The sequence below is a fragment of the Sminthopsis crassicaudata genome, chromosome X (genome assembly GCF_048593235.1).
Source record: "Sminthopsis crassicaudata isolate SCR6 chromosome X, ASM4859323v1, whole genome shotgun sequence".
Classification (NCBI taxonomy): Eukaryota; Metazoa; Chordata; class Mammalia; order Dasyuromorphia; family Dasyuridae; genus Sminthopsis; species Sminthopsis crassicaudata.
In genome coordinates this window covers 84675517-84695758 of record NC_133623.1, presented here as the reverse complement: position 1 = coordinate 84695758, position 20242 = coordinate 84675517, and the positions used below count along the sequence as shown (strand labels likewise).

Genomic DNA, 20242 nt, shown 5'->3' with positions numbered 1-20242 from the left:
TGCAAAATACAATTGCCCTTTGGACATATTTGCAAATTGCTCTCCAGTGTAGTTGGAATAGTTTACAATTCCACCAACAATGCATTAGAGTCACAATCTACCCACATGCCCTAAATAATATTTATTACTTTTCTTTTCTATCATATTTGCCAATCTAATAGGTATAGGGTGCCACCTTAGAATTGTTGGAATTAGAATTTCTCAAATCAATAATAATTTAGAGCATTTTTTTCATATGACTATAGATAGCTTTGAAATCTTCATCTGAAAAGAGTCTGTTCTTATTCTTTGACCATTTATCCACTGACGAATAATGACATTCTTATAAATTTGACTCCATTTTCTATATATTTGAGAAATGAGGATGTTATTAGTAGGTATATTTTCTATAAAAGTGTCTTCCAATTTTCTATTTTCCTTCTCATCATGTTTGTATTGATTTTGTTTGTGTAAAAACTTTTTCATTGACTTTCATCAAAATAACCCATTTTATATCATATAATGCTCTTTATCTCTTGTTTGGTCCTGAATTCTTCCGTTCTCTACCGATCTTCCAGCTAAACTACAGCATGCTCTCCTAATTAGTTTATGGTACCAACTTTTATATCTAAATCATATACCCATTTTGACTTTCTGTTAGCATACAGTGTAGGTAATAAGGTTATACCTAAACTGTGTCACAATTTTCAAAGTTTTTCCAGAAGATTTTGTACACTAGGGAGTTCTTGTCATTTATCAAACACTAAATTACTATGGCCACATTTATTCCTGTATCTTGTGTACCTAAATCTATTCCATTGATTCATTGCTCCATTCCTTAACCAGTACCAGGTAGTTTTTATGATTCCCACTTTATAATAGTTTGAAATCTGGTAAGATTAGTCCACCTGCCTTATCAGATTTTTTCCCCATTAATTTCTTTAATAAATACTCTTGAACTTGTGTTTTTCCAGACAAATTTTGTTATGCTTTTTTCTACCTCTATAAAATAATTTTTGGTAGGTTAATTGGACATGACACTTAATTAAATAACTATAGATACTTCAGTATAAATTATTTAAGGCAGAATTGTCATTTTTATTATAATGCCTTAACCTTTCCATGACATGCAATTGATATTATTCCAATTGTTTAAATCTGACTTCGTGTAAAAAAGTATTTTGTGTTCATATACTTCCTGAGTTTATCCTGGCAGGTAGACTCCCAGTATTTTATAATATCTGCAGTTATTTTCAATGGGATTTTTTTTTCTCCTGCTGCTGGGCTTTGCTGGTTATACATAGAAATATTAATGATTTACATGAGTTTATTTTATATCCTGCAATTGTGCTAAAGTTGTTAATTATTTCAACTTGCTTTTAGTTTGTTCTTTAGGATATTCTAGGTATAATATCTGCAGAGTGAAAGTTTTGTTTCCTCACTGCCTATTCTAATTCCTTCAATTTCTTTTTCTTCTCTTATTGCAAGAGTTAATATATCTAGTACAATATTGAATAATAGTCGTGAGAATGGGCATATTTGCTTCATTCCTGATCTTATCCCCATTATAGAAAATGCTTGATGATGGTTTTAGATATTTTAAAGAAAGCCCTGTTTATTCCTTTCAGCTCTAGTGATGGTCTTAAAAGGTTAGGTTGGGGGAAAGGTCTTTGGTCACACACTGTTGGAGCTAGGAGAATTTTTATATAAAAATATGGAGCTTCCCTGATTATGCCACCCCCTTCACCTTTCTTAGTCAAGATAAGTTATTAAGTGAACCAAAACCAAAATAGAAAAAGGTTTATCTGTCTTTTGGAATCAGCCAACAACACTGCCTTTAGGGATTTGGTTATGCCTTTAGGAAACTGTATGAAAGCTAGGAGGCATCCTAGCAAAAAGATCGAAATTCCTTCTGTTTGGAAATGAAAAGAAGGATCAAAGTCAAAGTAAGCTGAGACAGGAATTGGTAGAACTGGATCAATCAAAACAGAAGAAAGAGACAAAAGGACTGAGCTCTGGCAGAAAATGAGAATATAAAAAATGGACACTGAGCATCTCAGAAGACCCAGGCTGGTGGTAGTAATGTACCCACCACTTTAGTCCTAAGAGCTCAAGAAGAGGTCTTTTCCTTCCCCAAATTTCCCTCTCAATACCTTCTAGTAATAGACATTGTAGTAATCTGCTTTTTAGTTACACAAAGGATTCTAGTAATTTCAATTTTACCTCAAACACAAAGAGGTCAGGAGTAAAATAGAGACAGGTAGAAATGACAGTTTATATATAGAGACCAACATCTGTCTCTAACCTAAAATGCTTCATCTAAAAGCAATTCCTTAATTCTGCAGAAGAGGTAAATGAGGCAATATTATCACTTTCATAATGAGCTCATGGTTCTAAGGTGACATTACACTCAGATATCACAGAGTGTCAGAGATGAAAGGGACTTTCAATCCAGAAAGTCACTGCACCAGGAGAACCTGTGACTATATATAGACTGACCACATTAGAAGGGTCCTCAACATACACACAGACAAAACTGGGAGGGTCTTCAGAATAATGAATATCACTGCTGAAAGGGTATTTGCCTAAATTCACATACTTTATTCTGGAGATCTTCTCAGTAAGGAACTGGAACTGAGATCTATTGTTATAGTAGCCAGACAAGTTGAATCTTTCAAAGCTAACTAAGGCCAAACTTTCCTTTGCTCCATTTGATCTCTGGCAGAATCTTATGTGTTTAGGGGACAAAAGCAGAATACCTGAATTAAAAAAGCAAAAAGGAATTCTTCCCATGCCGAGTAGCACAAATGATCATATATAACTCTAGCAGAGCTTATCCCCTGCCACTGTATGAGTGACTGCTGCTTTAGCTTAATCCCTGCAAATTATCATTTAGTTGAGTCATTTAATGAATGTAAATGTGAAAATATAAACAGTTATGGAAGACCCCTGTATCAAAAAGCCCAACCATGATATTTTCCCTGGCTTGTTGAAAAGGCAGGGAGTTGGATAAGGTTTTTATATTTTTTCCGATGGAAATCAAGATGAAGTCAGCCAGCCCACCTTTGGTTAAATATATCCTTTGCAAAGGTAAATTTTAGTGTCCAGCATGGAAGCAGTAGTTGGTTCCAGTCCACAAGTTTACATTGTGACTGGTTGTGGCCAAGGATATTTGGAATCCTGAGTTGAGGACATTCAGGCTACCTCTATCAGGAGTCCATTATGATCCCTCGGTAGGAGGAAGGAGGTAGGCATCTTCAGAGTGTCAGGTAGGAGTGTCAGGATCTAAATCACCAGGGGCTACAAAGTATCAGAACATACCCACATGTGTACATACAGGCATTGTGTATATTGTGCTTATTGACAGAGAAAAAAGATATATCTAGAGATGCAGAGGTAGAGAAAGGCAGAACCAGGGTCAGAGAAAAGGAAATATAGATGCTGACTGCAGAGCAGTATGCATAAGAAGACTTATAAAGCAAGCAGCTGTTATGATGAGACATGCATCATCAAGGAAGGGAACAAACATCATACTGGTTACTCTGGTGACCTCACTGATGTCCCCCTTTAGCCAGGAGAAGAAAGGGAGGTCCAACAAGTCATTCCTCAGGGTCACACAGGTACTAAGCCTCAGAAGCAGCATTTGAACCCAGGTTCTCTAACTCCATGGCAGCTGAAGTTCTTTCCAGAATACAATATGGTCTCTCAGAGTAGCTTTTATCAGGAAGCCCTGATTTCCCCAGCAGACATCAGAATTTGGCTTTGAATTGTCCACAAAGTAAGGGTAAAGCCCCTTAAACTTGCATGTGACCAATCAGGATAATAATGTAACAAATATAGGACAGCTTTTATTTTTATCTGGTGACAACTTCAAAGTACAAAAGATTTGTACTTGATCACAGTACCTGACATATACACAGCAGGCACTTAATACATGTTTGTTGGATTGGCTGGTTCCATAACAATTAAGACAACTCTTCTTTCCTCTCCAGTGATCTTCTCTTTCTCCCCAGGATCCATCAATTCCCTTTGGCTCTCCCTCTGTTGGAGTCCACCTCCCACTTTATTACTCTCCTGAGGTCTCTATGTTGCCATGATGATGTTTGGGAGTTGCTCATCAATGGGACTCTAGCCATAGAAGTGAATATAGACAGACTTTCACCTGCAAACTTTGCCAGTCTTCTATTGAATGTTATATTTCCATTTCCAAATTTCTATGTAATTCTAGGCTTTTCATCAGGAATATTGGGAAGTCCATCATTTCAATATAAATCCATGATTTCCCCTGTGAGATTATATTGTTTGAGTGGCTAAATTATTTTGTTTATAAGTTATGATATTATTTGCATTCTAGAATATATCTAAAATCCTTGACTCTTTTAGGGAAAGGTGTGAAAATCCTACATATTCCCACCTGTGAATGCTGACCAGTTAGGGAATGGAAGAATAAGTTATGTTATATGAATGTAATGGAAAATTATTGTTCTATAAGAAATGATGAACACTGTGATTTCAGAAAAGCCTGGAAGTGACTTACATGAACTTATATGAAGTGAGCACAAGCAAAAGAATATTGTAAACAGATAAAACAAGATTATGTGATGGTCAACTATGATGGACTAGGTTCTTTGTAATAATAAGGTGATTCAATTCCAATATACTTTTGATGAAAGGGGCAATCAACAGTCAAATAGAGGACTATGGAGACTGAATGTGGATCACATCATAGTATTTTCTTTTTGTTGTTGCTTCTTTGCTTGGTTTTTTTTTTCTCACTCTCAATTTTTCCCTTTTGATCTGACTTTTCTTTTTTTTTTTCACTTTTTCAATCATGTTTATTTACAAGTTAGAAAATTTAAGATCAAAAGTGAAATATAAGCACATTATGTTGACTAGATATATTGTCATACCCACAACTGTCTAAAATTTAAGCATGGCATTTTCATTTTAAAAAAGTATTTCTTACCTAAATTTTGAACTATGCCTAATTGAGAAATGTGTTGCAGGGTTGAAATTTTTTAAAATGACCTACTAATTCCTGGGATTGTCAAACTAAAATAAAAGGTATTGGACTAAAATGAATTCACATCCATTTTTTAAAAACTCTTTTTGTTTTCAATCAAAATCAATGAAAGCTCCAAGAATGCAAATATAATACATGTTTATTGGTTTAAAAAAAAAACACATGATTTTCAGTTATTTTATCTAGTCCATTGTGAATACTCTAATTTTATGGTTAACCTACTTCTATATACCCACATACTTCTCTCCTCAAGTGACCCCCATTGAGCCACCTACAATACAATACAACACTTCCAAAACACTCAATTTAAATAACTGTAGGACTTGTTACTCAAGGTCTCAGCACCTTGAATCTTCGAATTTTCAATCTAGCTGCCCCATTAGAAGCCTGGATCATGATTCTAAGGGGAGGGTTCTCTTATACTGATATTCCTAGACAGCATGTCCCCCCAAATCCTGTTCTTCTGTAAGCTGAGAAGCCAACCAGTCCCAGTGTGCTTCACAAAGCAACAGCTTATGTAAAGGAAGCAGCTAGTGTTCCACTATCCTTACTTCTATTCCCATTCTCACAATACCACCAAAGTCACAAGCATCCCATATACCTACAGGGCAGAGAACCACCCTAACAAAGAAATGTAGAACTTGCATGCAGGTTTTTGGGTCCTAGTATATTAAACTCTTACCTACAAGATCCTTTATACTTGGGAGTCTCTCTAGCAACTCAGGCTCCATTTTGTGTCCTAGGCACAAGCAGCAACATGGACGTCCACTTTGGATCACTAAATTGCATACAATGTAATATTACCTTTATTCTAAATTCCTCTTGGATTGTTTCCCTAAATGCCTCACTTGGCCAGCTTCTGTGGTCATGGATTTTCTAGAACACTACAAATGCTTCCTCTAACAAATGGAGTGCAGGAGCCTGCTCTACCAAATAAGGCATCAGACCTCTGATCTTGGTATCTAGTTAAGGTAACTGCAAAATACTCTATCCAACTTTCAGTTTAGTGTGGGATTCCCAGAATGACTTTTGTTCTCTTACAATGCTACAGCTAGATACCCATGCTGAGACCTGGGTTGTGGTAGTGTCCCTGAAAGATTCACACTCAAACCATCTCCAAATCAAGCAAAGGCATTTATTTGGGCATTTACTGGGTTAAGGGGTGATGTACCCTATAACCATAACCCTAACCCTAAGGGAGAGGGGCCACCCAGCAGAGATGAGGGTTTATATAGAGAAGGAAAAGTAAGTAAAAACAAATTAGGAGAATTGGACAGAGCAGGAAAATTGGATGACCTCAGAAGATTCTGCATACTTTTGGACAATTTCAGGTAAGGTATGCATGGGAAATGCCCCTGCAATTGAATTATGATATGCATGGAAAAAAAACATAAAAGACCCTTTTATTCTGGGGCTGGGGCAACACCTCCATATACATGGAAGAGGTAAAGGGTCCTTTTGGTCCAGTTAAATTCCTGAGACAAAGTGTCAGGATTACTGGGTTGGGACAGATGCTGTGACTCTATTATTCTCCTCTCAAAGAACTGGGACCCAAATTCATTTGGGGCAAGGGATGAAGGTCTCATCTGATAAAACTGCTTCAAGCTGATAAGGGTGGAGATGGATGTGAATTGCACCCAAGCAGCATCCAAAGGTGAGATGTCCCTTGCAGAGGCTGAGGTATGCGTTGATATCCCTCCTGCAAGGCCATGTGAAACCTGATTGAGGCAAGTTTGGAAGACACAAATCTTATTAAAATGCAAAGGCTACATATAAAAAGCAAAATAACAATTAGGAAAGTTTCACTAGAGAGGACAGTAGATCCCCAGAAGCTTGTCCCCAAACCCTTTGAAAGGAGCTTCTGATGAAGTTCAAGCATGCAATTGTCCTTAAGAAATGGGTCAGCTGTAGCTCAAATTGATGGGAATTGTTGAGACTCCCTTATAGAGGCAAGGAGGTAGTTGTCTAGTCAAGAGACATTTCTAGATCTTTGAGGGATTGGGAGTTGTCCTGGATGATTTCTTCCAATGCCTTGATAAGATTAGCAATGATATCATTATGTTCCAAATAGCCAACATATAGGACAAAGATGGTCATCGCTCTATCCTAAAAGCCATCAAAAATAACCATGGTGGTAAATCTTAGAGATAGTCACTGGATGAGGTTAGATTGATTAGGAAATGCTGACAGGTGGACATTAAATTTAATTTCATCCAACATGGATGTAATTTCATATTGATCTACTCCAAGGAGTCATGAGTAGATCAATATGAAATTACATCCATGCTGGATGAAATTAAAAAGGGAGATGTTGGAGTTACAGTACTATCACTCAGTTTTCATCATACCATTAGACATAATGAGATTTACAGAATCCTTGGCAGCTGTGAAACAAAGGTTGGTGTTGATGAAGGGGCTCCATAAGACTCAGAAAATTGGCAGTCTATGGAGGGTGAATGGTCACCTGTTGGAAACATCTTCTAAGAAAACTGAATGTACTAAAATTCTCTTCTCCATTTCCCACCAAAAACATTTCTGATTTACCTTAAGTAATCAATAGAATACTGGATAGGTCCCACAAATACTTGTTTCAATACCAAATTATTCTTACATAATTTTGATCTATTTAAGGACTTTATTTCATACAAACATGTGTATTTATGCAAATATGTATATATACATAAACACAAATATATATACACATGTAAACAATATACACATACATATATGCATACACACATGTAATAACAGGTAGAAGACTAGGTCAAGTACTCCTTTATCTGATTATTTATTTAATAAAATAGTATAAAAAGCAATTTGCCAGAAATTTGATAGGGAACAACAACTATCACACTAATGATCAAATTATGTTACAAATTCATACATGAATTAGATGTAAAAGGGCAATCAAGAGCAAATTAGAGAAGCAAGAAGCAAATTACTTTTTATATCTATGTGTAAGGGAACAGGTTATGACAAAACACGCAACAGAGAGAATCCCAAAAAATATGCTTCTATAAAGTTGAAATGCTTTTGCACAAATAGATCAAATATATTTAAAATCAGGAAGGAAACACTTAATTGAGGAAAAACATCTTTTTAGCAAAGTTCTCTAAGGACTGGTACATATGCAACATGTTGAAGGAACTGATTTCAGTTCCCAAGATTTAAGAGCCATTCTACAATAGGTCAAAGAATATGAACAAGGATTTTTTGAAGAAAGAAACCTAAGCTATAAATATGACACAATGCACCAAATCTCTCATAAAGAGAAAAGTGCACATTAAAACAATTCTCTTCTTTCAGCCTCTAAATCATAAAAACAAGAAGGTTCAGGGACAATTCTCCATTTTTGTTTGGAAACAAGGAATTTGGAAAGTCCCTTTGACTAGGTGCTGGCTGTAACCAGAACAAAGTTTAACTACATCATTAAAAAACATCAAACATAAGACAATATGGAGAAGGGGAAGGGTAGAGTTCCTAACTTTAAAATCTTACAAAAAAGCAGGTTGAAAATCATCTTTAGAGGTAACTGAAAAAAAAAATGCTTCTAAGGGAAAAAACAAAAGAAAACAAAACAAAACAAAACAAATTTAAAGATGAATTATTTTGTGAAGGGAGAGATCGTTATAAAAATTATTATTTCATTAATTAATTAATTAATATTTTGCTATGTAAGTTGATAAGTGGAATTTTATAACAATAAAATATGTTCGTATTCCTATAATTTCCATTCCCTTTGACTTCAAGGCAAGATATCACAATAAATATTGGGATATATATATATATATGTATATAAATGTTTTTCCATATATATGTAGATAGATAGATAGATATGGAAAAACATTTTCTAAGCTGCTTCCTCTCTCTGAAGCTCCAAGTCCAAGGGAAGGATGGGAGGAAAGGACGCAGAAAGAAAGGAAGGGAAACGTCTGTCTGAAGAGGGAAGCGAAGTCTAGTCCCCAAAGGTTTCTCCCTTCCGGTCTGCACCTCACCCAAATACAATCTACGACACCCTCCATTCCACCAATCTCACAGCCCTGCAGACAGAGCCCTGGCCAGGCAGGGGAAGCCCCGGAGGAACAGGCACATTGAGATTCACACACGTACGTAAGCCTCCACCCGCACCCACGCAGACACACACACAGATGATCCGACCTTCATACACAACACACACAAAAACAAAGGTGTTGATACCCCCAGGTCCTTCCCCCCACTCTTCCGTAAATCCTCCTAGACACTAGGAGAAGCCAACTGGGGAGTGAGGAGGTTCATGAAAAGGCGGGGGTGGGAAAGAGAGAGAAGAGAAAGGAGGGGCTGAGGCAGGAGCAGAGTTGGGGGGGGCTTACCTTTCACAGCCGCTTAGGCATTAGCAGGACCCTCGGGATCGGTCAGTCTGGAAAGGGGACGAGGGGCATGGAGACCTTCAAATGCTCTCGTCCCAGCACATCCTCACTCGGAGGAGGTGATTTACATTTAATAGAAGGTGGGAGGAAGCAGACACTGTGACGTCATCGCAGGGCGGTGCTAATCTCCCAGAGGGGGGGGAAGGGAGGAGGGAGAGGAGGGAACTTTGTGACATCAGGCCCAGAGCAGTGGAAGCGCCCCCACCTCCCAAATCATTTCTCTCAGTCTCCATCACGCAACCTGGTTAGGGGAGAGGGTCACAGGGCATCTTCCATCTGGAAGTAGGCCCGGCGCTGACCAGGGTCCTGGGTTCCTGAGGCCAGGGGCACCTTAGGGTGTTTGAGGGGCGATTCATTTACAGAAACTGGGAGGGGAGGACTCCGAGGGGAAGGGGGACGTTAAAGGAAGGGTGGATGACTGAGAGCTACAGGCATAGCTGTAGCTGAGGTGGTATTTGGGCTACTCTCCGTAAGGCAATAGAAAACAAACGTGTACGGGAGTTCCTGACAAGGAAGGCTTCCCAATCATAAAGCTTTTTAAGCTTGCTCTGGAGACACCTGACACTCTTGTTTCACTTAGGCAGATTTATTTTAGAAACAGAGAGAAGGGATTCTCAGCAAAATACAACAATTTGCTGAAAATCTTTAACCAGGAGCTACCTCCTAGTTTTGTTGCCCCTTAAGTATTTTCCGGGGGATATCACCTCCTTGATTCAAGAAGGAATTCAGTTGGTTTCCTCAAAAGGCATCGATAAATATAAATAAACAGTAAATGGCTAAGTTACCTATGAATCTCCAAAGGTCAAGTTTACACAGAGTAAACATGGGAAAATATATAGAAGTATCTCCATTGCAATCTGCACCCCTGCAACAAGAGTAGGGCTCTTTGCCAATGGCAGAGATTGTCAAGAATGATATCCCATTCTACTCCCTGGAATTTATGTTTGAAAATACATTACAGTTTGTCTCCATGCAGACACCTGGCAAATATCCCAGAGGTGCCACAGATGCCAGCCCTGCTGAAATGGGAACAACATCTGGAAAGGGAATCTGGGCTGCTAAGCATTGAGGCAGGTCCAAGTCTAAGGGGGAAGCTAGGGGGAGGGAATCAATATCAAAGGACTCATTGTGGAAAGCCTAAGACCTGAGTCTAGCAATATCACACACATACCTCTCCAAGCCCATTGGCTCTTCCATGATTTAGATGACATAATTTCAAGAGCTTTCCTCCCAACTCAATGAGAGCAGTAGAAAGGGTTTTACATGTGGTATCTCATTTTATTCAGCAACTGAATACACTATCACCCTCCTAGTTAGGATCACTACAGAACTGGAAGTTTTGCCCGTTTTTTTTCATCCTTCACATCTCAAGCTAGTGTGTACACCATACCAATTCAAATTTATAGAAATAAGAAGCATTTCTCAATTGGTATGCAGTTAAAGGATATTAACAGGCAGTTTTTAGCTTAAGTAATCAAAGCTATTTAGATTCATATGAAACAAAATGGTCTAAATAACTCCTGATGAGAGAAATGCAAATTAAAACAAGTTTGAGCTACTCCCTCATACCTGCCAGAGATTGGCAAATATGATAGAAAAGAAAAGTGACAAATGTTGGAGGGGTTTTGGGAAAATTAAACATTAATTTACTATTGGTGAAGTTGTATACTAATTTAACCATTCTGGAGAGCATTTGGGAACTATGCCCAAAAGGCTATAAAACCATGCATAACTTTTGACCAAGCAACACCAATATTAGGTCTGTATTTGAAAGGGATAGAAAGCTTTCAGGGAAGAAAGGGGAAAAGAGCTATGTTTTCAAAAATAATTTTAACAGCTCTTTTTGTGGTGGCAAAAAACTGGAAATTGAGGCAATATCCATCAACAGAATGACTGAAAGAATTGTATATTATTGTATTGTATTATACAATTTGGGGACAAGGAGGAAGAGAGAATTTGAAATTCAAAATTTTGGAGTAAAAGGTTAAAAAATGTAAATGTTACTGGGGAAAAAGTATTTTTTTTTGTTTTTTTTTGTTTTGTTTTTTTGCTTTTTTTTTCTTTTTGGTAAAATTGAGAGGTTAATCACTGGAAAAGCTTGGGTAAGTAACACAGAATCAAACAAAATAAAATAGTATTTAATAAATCTAGCAGAATGCTTAGGTCAGTGAAAAGGGTATGTGGGTTGGGACAGAAGAGGACATACAGTTTGATTAAAAAAAAAGATAGGATAAGGGAAAAGCAATTTGCCAGAAATCTGACAGGACAGGAACAACAAATACCACCTGTAAAGTTAAACTACAAAGAGATACATGAATTAAGTGTAAAAGGGGCAACAATAGAAAATGAGAGGAGTAAGGAGGAATTTACTTTTCACTTCTATGGATAGGGGAAGATGTCATGGTAGAAAACATGGGGAAAATCACAGCCAATAAAATGAATAATTCTGCTTCTATAAAGCTAAAATGTTTTTGCCCAAACATTAAATACAGGTAAAATGAGAAGGGTAATAGTTAAGTGAGGAAAAACATCTTTGCAGGAAAGTTCTCTAAGAATTTGTAGTCAGGCAAGATATGGAAGGAACTGATTCCGGTTGCCAAGATTAAGACTCCCTCCCCAATAAGTGAAAGGATAGGGATTTTTCAAAGGATGAAATCCAACCTATCAAGAGCCCTACGACAAAATACTCCAAATCCCTCATAATGGGATAACTGAAATTAAAACAATTCTCTTCTTACAGTCTGTAAATCATACAGATTCACCAGGTTAGGGATAGTCCCTCTTTTTGTTCCAAAACGGGAACATGGAAATGTTGCATTTACCAGGTTATGGTTGGAACCAGAAGAAAAACAAAATTAAAGAGCCTCAAGCAAAAGAGAATACATGGAGAATAGGATGGGATGAGTTCCTATACTGTCTCCTCTCTCCCTAGCTCCAAGACTGAACGAAGGATTGAAAAGTCCACCTGAAGTGGGGTGAGAAGAAGTGTCCCTAAAGGCTTCTCCCTGCTGGCCTCCACCTTACCACAACCCACCATACTAACTGCCTGGGCAGGCAAGAAGCACCAGGGAGGAGCAGACCTGGAGGAGGAGGTCCACACAGGTAAACACATGGACACAAACACCCATACACAAGCACACATATGGTCCTATCTAAAACACAACAGAGGCAAAAAAAAGGTATTAATATTCATGGCAACCTCCACCCACACCCATATCTACCCATTCAGTAATTAAAACAAACTAATTTGGTGGGGGAGGGGAGGTTCAGGTGAAGGTTGAAAAGGGGACTGAAGAGAATAAAATGGGGGAATAAGGGAGGTGGGGCAGGAGGGGGAGTGCCAGGAGGGAGGGCTTACCTCTCACGTCTAAGAAGATAAGTGCAGGAGCTTCAGTATCAGTCAGGCAGGGGTGGGGGTCTTTGTGATGGCTGATGTAAAGGGGAGGGGGCTGGGGGTAGGCAAATTTCCAGCTGCACACAGATCCCTTCCAGATTCAAGAGGGAAAGGGAAATTCCTCCTCCTCCTCCATCTCTGACAGAGAAGACTGCCAGCAGAGCTGGTCTCCACCTAGAGAAAAAGGAGGAGGGAGAAGAGAGGGAAGGGGGCTATATTCTGGCAGGCCCAGGGCACTGGAAAGCCCCCCCATCATTTCTCTCAACTCCCATCTCCCAGCCTGGTGAGGGGAGGGTCCCAGAGTGCATCCTCTACTTGCAAGAGGCCCAGGGTTGAGCAGGGTCACAGGTTCCTGAGGGCAACTGCTGAGGCTGGGGGGGAGGGGGTAGTGTTACTGAGCTCAGCTTGTGGTTGTCCAAGGTCACTCCATTTATGGAACACAGGGACAGCAGGGAGGCAGAGGATCTGGAGGCTCCACAGAAGGGAAGAGCCCAGCAGCTTCAATAGCCCCAGAGTAGAGGAGGAAGAGGGTGGTCTGGGAGAGAGGCCAAGCTCACCCTCCTTTCTCCAAGAGGTAGGAGACAAAAGCAATCAATGGGCTGGGAGAGACGTGTATGCATGTCTGCCCCTGGCCATGTCTGAACTGGAGGAAGCTGGAGGTAATTGCTGCTGGGCAATTTCCCCATGGAATACAGAAAAGGGCAGGCAGAAGCTTGAGGATCCTCTCAGGATCCAGGATGCTATCTTACCCACGAGGAGCATCACTGAGGGGACCCAGCAGACCTCAGGGGGTCCAGGAATCTAACCAGGAGCCCCTAGAGGCTCTCGGAAACTTACCTCAAGAATGGAGACCTGAGGTGACTCAGTACACACAATAAATACAGGCAAAAGATGTTGGAGGATCCAAGGTCAGTCCCAAAACTGTCTCCTATGTCACCCCTGACCCAAGAAGCTGGGAAGACAAATGGCCATATCCTGCTACTTGGTTGACAGAGAAGAAGCCACGTCAGAAATTCACTAGCAGATGAATCCAAGGGAAAGAGTGAGCGACCAAGTCCAGAGGCTGTGCTCCAGGAAAAGTGGAAACACAGCCACAGACTAGGACAAAACTTGGAGCAAAAATGTACTAGAAGAGGGCTGGTCTGCGCTAGGAATGATATTTGTTAAATACCTAGCCAGTTTTGAACAAAATGTCAAATCAGGAAAGCCCAAAGCTCAAAGTAAATTTAAGCCTGGGCTATACCAAAATCAGATAGTGAGGGAGACTAGATATATCTTTGTATAGAGTAGAGTTGATTCTTCAATCTGGCTTCTCCAACTCTTTGTCCCACTATTCTAGCCATTGGCCTCCACCCCAAGCCAAGCCTCTCCTTCCAATCTGTTGTGTGCGTGCTCTATCTGCTGCCTCAAGTCCCTCTTCATCCAGTCCTTACCTTAAACCACCAAATGAATCCAGAGGATCATAGACTTAAATCTCCAGTGCAAAGCACTCTGAGTCCACCTTGTCCAATCCCCTTATGCTACAGAGGAACCTGAAGCCCAGGGAAGTAAAGGGGCTTGTCTTACATCTCACTTAGGCTCAGAGATCTGGAAGCAACGTTCAAGGTCAATTAGTTGAAACTTCTCCTGTTACAGGGGAAAAAACCTGAAGGCCAGAGTGGTGATGGGAGGTGTCTGAGGTCACACTTCCAGGGAGTGTCCACAGCTAGTAAGGTAGGATGTGAAATCAGATTTTCCTATCGCAGAATTCAGCAGTGTGTCTATGAGAATGTGCTGCCTTTTTAATTCCCATATCACTAGACAACCCTCATCTGTAGAAGACTGGAAGGATGAGAGGAAAGTTTATTTTTTTTAATGTTAAAAGTCATTCCCTAAAAGGATCCACTTTCACCACATGAACATTTGGCAGCATTCTTGTTCACATCCTATTCTCCCTCTAAGGTGAGAAGATCTTATCTCAGACTTACCTTTTGCTGAAATACATTTTCAAGGTTTTACACGCCATCTAAGCTTAGACGAGATATCATCAAAGATAAATAATATCACTTCAGCACCAAAGACCCTGGAAAGCTCTGCCAGGCAGACACCTACTCTAGTAACACTCACCTAGGCATCAGAGGGAACCAGTGGGAACATGGCAGCACAACTACAGGCAGCTGGGTGGCTCAGTGGATTGAGTGCTGAACCTGAAGTCAGGAGGGCCCATCTTCAGAAGTTCAAATCTGGCCTCAGACACTTATTAGTTGTGTAATCCTGTGCAAATCACTTAACACTGCCTCAGTTACTTATCTGGAAAATAAGTTGGAGAGGAAAAAGGCAAACCACTCTAATACCTTTGCCAGGAAAATCCCAAATGGGGTGACAAAGAGTCAGACACAACTGAACAATGACTCAAAATCGTCAGAGGCACCCTGACCCACACTGGTCATCTGTCATCCCCACAGACAACAATGCATCCTGTATCATCATCAAAGAAAAAATATAGATCCTCTATGAAAAGAAGCTCACTTTCCTGAAAACCCCATTCTTCCTACAGCTGCTGTGCTATATTAATAGAATAATGAAAGGCCTGGCCCAAAATGCCATTTCGTTTCCATTTCCCAATCTGAAAATGTTTGACAGTGAATTGGTAAAGGGCTGGCACTAAATTCATTTCACTTCCAAGTCCTATGTATGAGGACTGATGTCTACCATTGTTTCTCCACTGGATTTGATCCATGCCTCTTTCTTCCCTATTAAAACATCAATTAATTTGCGAAAAAGTTGACAAAACTACTCCTATAGCCCCAAGGTAATCTTTTTATACTTCTCTAATTAACTCACTCTCCCACTCACCACAACGGCTCTTCAAAAAGTTTTCATCCGTCCTCAAAATTCCCATGGCTCCTTCCCACAACACGTCCCCACATTCTCTGCTGAGAACCTTGCCTCATATTTTACTGAAAATATGGAGGTCATTCCCTAAGGGCTCCCTCTGGTTCCCTCCTCATCATCACTCACATCACTCGGAAGTTCTCTGCCATTGTCTCCTCTGCCCCATCTCACACAGAAAGATGTGCTTACTCCTTAGTGAGCCAAATCCCTGGATACCTGCATAAGTGCTCCCTCTTTCATCCAGTTGTCTCACTTCAATATCTTCCTGTGTACTGGATGCTTCCCTCTACTTATAAACATGTCCATCTCTCCCCCACCCTTAAAAACAGCTCTGCTTAGATCCGTTTCTCCCCTCTGATCATCATCCCATATAATACATCTCTTTTGGGGTGAAATTCTTACAAAGACCATTTACAAAAATCACTTCTATATGCTTAACTCTTCTTCATTCTCTACTGTTTACCTTATGCCCTCAATTTCATCCTGTGATTTCTTTGTACATCAGCTGTTTGTATCTTGCTTCCCCTATTAGATCTGAGACCTTTCAGAAAAGACATTGTCTTTGGCTTTTCTTTTTCTTCCCAAATGCCTGGCACTTTGTAGGCACTTTATGAATGCTTATGGACTACATAACTGACACATCATACTTTTCTTCATCTTCAGTCTTTCTCTTCCAACCGGACCAACCATCCAGGACCTCATCACTTAGTACAGTTCTGTGCACATAGTAAGAGCTCAACACATGCTTTTTTCATGAATTCATTCATTTATGGCTGGGGCAGAACAGGGCTCTCTTTAAATAGGAGATGGGTTTGGGGTCCATAGTAAGCAGAAGCCTCCAATCAGTTTATCTCTGGAAAAATTTGAAAGACACTGTCAAAAACATCAAGAAAATGCAAGTGGGATGAGAACTTTAGTGGCTGTGTTGCCAGGGCCACCCTTTCCCTGACTATTTGGCAGATAATACAAAGAGTGCCTAGGAATAGTCCTTCAGGACAGGCTTTGCTTCCTTCACAGTGTTGACAGATTCAGAGAGGTGGCTGTTGCCTTTTAAAGGCAGTTGTGGGAGAAAGGGGTGCAGAATGTGGCAAACAAATCATCATTCCCACCTTGTCCAGTGTCTCCCCACAGACCCAGATAGAGACCAAGCCCTGCCCTGAACCCCAGAACCTTGGCAAGAGCAGGTCCTTTTAAGCCACCAGCCCTGGTGGCTCAGGTATCATGGAGGGGAGAAATCATTAGAAAGACAGAGCCCACCTTCCTCATCAGTATCAGAAACAATGGCTGACCAATTGGTCCAATGCACACAAAACCACAGCAAAGTCTTGCAGTGACAGCATTCTCTAGCCCAGCCAGTCTTCTTCCTTCTCTCACAACCATCACTGGGGGAAGTATGTCCCATAGAGAAAGGGCCAGCAGCTCCAGTAAACTGCCAACCAGGTGCAACTCACAGGGTATGGAGGGCAGGCTAGCTGAAGAAGTAAATCAACCTGGGGAGAGCAGTCCGGGCTTCACTTTACTTTAGGATTCTCCTAATCGATCAGGGATGGGTGTTTTGGAATCAAGTTTACTCTTTTTGCAAGATCCACTCATTGCTCTAATCTCTGACTTCTGTCTGATCCATTTGACAAGGACCCATCCTCTATACACCTGAAGAAGCTGCAAGGGATTCTGGAGAAGACTCAGGGTAGACATCCTTCATCTCCTCATGCTTGGACTACTTCAGTAGCTGCTGGGTGGTCTTCCTGCCACAGGATTCTGCCTACTGCAGTCTGTCCTCCATCCTGCTGCCAGAGTTATCTTTCTAACATCTTGTCACACCCGCCACCCCAAGATGTCCTAGCAGCTCCCATTCACCTAAAGGAAGCCCTACTCCTAACTGCTATTTACCCTGGACACTCCATCCCCCATCTTTGGCCATTTTCAAAGGCTGCCCCTCCTCCCTGCAATGTTCTTCTTCTTCATATCCACCACTTGTTTTCCCTGACTTATTTCAGTTCCCATTTAGAATCCCACCTTCTACCAGAAGCCTTTTCTTGGCCTCCTTACCTCTAGAATCTTGTTCTCTTGTTTACTTCCAATTTACCCTCTCTGTAGTTTGTTGGTACTTCAGCTGTTTGTACATTGTCTTTCCTATTAGAATGTGAGATCTTTGAGAAATTTGAGATTGCTGTGTTTTTTTTTTCTTTTTTTTTTTTATTCCTTAGTGCCTGGCACTTAGTAGGCCCTTGATAAATATTTGTTGAAAGAATAACGGAGACACCATAGTTTTCTTCCTCTTCTGATCTCATGAATTTTAGCCTCTTGACCATCCAATTCATCTTATCAAGATATTCTCCAGCTCATTAATATTTCCTCAGTAGACTAAAGGCTCCTATCTTTTGCATCTATCTGTAACTACAACAATAATCACAGTGTCTATCATAGAGTGCTTAGAATTTGGTTTTTGATGAATAATATTAAGGGTTTATATAATAGTGATTTCTCCCCTTTCAGACACTACTATTTCTCTAACCTGAAAAATAGTCACAGAGAAGTTGACTTGGCAATTCCAGCATCTCAAGTTCTCATCCCATTGCATTTTTATGATATTCTTGAAATTGCTTTTCAATATTTTCCAGAGAATAACTGGTGGGAGCTATTGATCACTGAACAGTCCCAAACTATCTTCCATTCACATATTTCTGACTATACACACTAATTAATAAAAACAAATAGAATAAGGAGAAAACAGTTTGACAGAAATTTGATAAATCTTCAACATCTCACACCAAATATAAAATTAAAGTACAAATGTATATATGAATTAGATGCAAAAAGGTAATCAATATCAAATTAGAGGAGCAAGTAGAAAATGGCTTGTCACATCTGTATATAAGGGAAGCGGTTATGACAGAAGAAGCAAAGGAGAAAACCACAGAAAATAAAATGGATTAATTGTACTTCTATAAAGTGAAATGTTTGGGGGTAAATAGATCTAATCCAGTTAAAACCAGAAGGGAAACACATAATTGAGGAAAAACATTTTTGTAACAAAGTTCTCTGAGGACTGGCACATATGCAACATATAGAAAGAACTGATTCCAAGAGTAAGTTTCCAAGATTAAGAACCATTCTCTAACAGGTCAAAGAATATGAACAGGAAGTTTGCAAAGAAATCCAAGCTATCTATACGAGAAAATGCAACAGATCTCTCAAAAGGAGATCAAACAATTCCTTTCAGGCACAAAAATCATAGAAAGATGAAGGTTCAGGAACAATTCTCCAATTTTGTTCTGAAACAAGGTACTTGGAAAGTCCCCTTCATCAGGTGCTAGTTGTAACCAGAACAAAATATAATTATATCATTAAATTAAAGGATACTAAACAAAAAAAGACACGAGACACAATATGAAGAAGGGAAGGAGAAGAGTTCCTAACTTAAAATCCTATAAAAAAGAATGTTGAAAATCATCTTTACACTTAATTGCAAAAAATATTTCTAAGGGGAAAAAACATGTGAAGGTGAATAATTTTGTTAAAGGGAGATCTGTAGAAATAAGATAATCATTCCTTATTTTTCTATATAAGCTTACATTTTTGTAACTGGGATTTTATTACAATAAAATATGCTGATATTCCTATAATTTCCATTTCCGTTCATCTTCAAAACAAGATATTGCAATAAATATTGGGTAATATATGTTTTCCAAAAAATTTAAGCTGTCTCCTCTCATTCCAGCTCCAAGGCCAAGCCAAGGATGAGAGGAAGGAAGGCAGAAAGAAAGGTTGGAAAAGTCCATTTGAGGAGTGGCTTGAAGGATGCCTCAAAGGCTTCTGCCTGCTGGTTTTCACTGCACCTCAGACCATTACACAACAGCCCCACCTCCAACCAACTCATGCTCCAAACATGGCCCTGGGCAGGCCGGGGAAGTCCAGGAGGAGCAGCTACACCGAGATTCCCCCTCCCACACCCACGAAGACATTCTCACACGGAGATTATCCTAGGGACATACGCAACATACTCAAAAACAAAGGTGCTGATACTCCCAGGACCTTCCACCCACCTTCCACACATCCTCTTGGGCAGAGAAAGAAGCCAATTGGGGAGGGGAGAGGTTTAGGAAAAGGCGGCAGGTATTGAGGGAAGAAAAAAGAAGAGATGGAGAAAAAAGGAGGGGCTGACGCAGGAGCAGGGGAGGGGACTCTTACCTCTCTCACAACCTCTTAGGCACTAGCAAGATTCTTCGGATTCGTCAATCTGGAAGATGGGGATAATGGAGAGGAGGGGTCTCAAGGAAGGAGGGGAGAGAAATCAACGAGGGGCACACAGACTTTCAACTGTTCTCGTCTCCACACATCCTCACACTGAGACAAAGGAGACTTACATTTAATAGAAGTTGGGAGGGAGCAGTCATTGTGACGTCACTAAAGGCGGGGCTAGTCTCCCAAAGCAAAGGAGGGAGAGCTAAAAGAGGAAGGGGCCTTGTGACGTCAAGCAGAGAGCAGTGGGATTTCTGTCCCGATCATTTCTCTTGGCAACTATCCCCCAGAATGGCTAGGAGAGGGGGCCACAGTGCATCTTCC

The 20242-nt window shown here is 40.1% G+C and overlaps 1 protein-coding gene and 1 long non-coding RNA gene across 4 annotated transcripts in view; one reads left to right on the top strand and one right to left on the bottom strand.

The window, feature by feature from the left end:
* Nucleotides 1-20242, top strand: part of LOC141549155 (transcriptional regulator ATRX-like) — a 796624-nt gene that overhangs the window by 358777 nt on the left and 417605 nt on the right. The window lies entirely within an intron of this gene.
* Nucleotides 2117-20054, bottom strand: LOC141549185 (uncharacterized). The gene is made up of 4 exons (XR_012484277.1): nucleotides 19868-20054; nucleotides 12767-15091; nucleotides 9352-9529; nucleotides 2117-6720 (listed from the first exon to the last, which is right to left on the bottom strand). It is a non-coding gene; the product is annotated as an uncharacterized LOC141549185 (long non-coding RNA).